General features: G+C 32.6%; 1 protein-coding gene across 1 annotated transcript in view; it reads left to right on the forward strand.

The window, feature by feature from the left end:
* The window catches only part of LOC104982815 (oral-facial-digital syndrome 1 protein-like), a gene marked incomplete at both ends in the record, with an annotated part of 15897 nt that overhangs the window by 13612 nt on the left and 1687 nt on the right, over positions 1-598 (forward strand). The gene's annotated exons all lie outside the window — the stretch shown is intronic.

A 598-nucleotide genomic window follows, 5' to 3' on the forward strand; every position in this document is an offset into this window, starting at 1 on the left:
CAGTTCCCCTTTCTCCACACCCTCTCCAACATTTATTTTTTGTAGACTTTTTGATGATAGCCATTCTGATTGGTGTGAGGTTATATCTTATTGTAGTTTTCATTTTCATTTTTTAATAATTCATGATATTGAACATCTTTTCATGTGCTTTTTGGCCTTCTGGATGTCTTTTTTGGAGAAATGTCTAAATCTTTTGCCCATTTTTCAGTTGGGTTATTTGAACTGCATGAGCTGTTTGTATATTTTGGAGATTAATCCCTTGTCAGTCACTTTATTTGGAAATGTTTTCTCCCATTCTCTGAGTGGTCTTTTCATCCTATTATGGTTTCCTTTGCTATGAAAAAGCTTTGAAGTTTAATATGGTTCCATTTGTTTCTTTTTATTTTTATTTTCATTACTGTAGGAGGCAGATCCAAAAAGATATTTCTGCAATTGGTATCAGTATTGTGTGTTTGCCTATGTTTTCCTCTAAGTGCTTTTATAATATCTGGGCTTAATGTACACCTAGGCTTTTTAATCCATTTGGGGTTTATTTTTGTGTATCATGTTCGAAAATGTTCTGATTTCATTCGTTTACATGTTGCTATCTAGTTTTCCA

The sequence above is a fragment of the Bison bison genome, unplaced genomic scaffold (assembly GCF_000754665.1).
Source record: "Bison bison bison isolate TAMUID 2011002044 unplaced genomic scaffold, Bison_UMD1.0 scf7180017860638, whole genome shotgun sequence".
NCBI classification, from domain to species: Eukaryota; Metazoa; Chordata; class Mammalia; order Artiodactyla; family Bovidae; genus Bison; species Bison bison.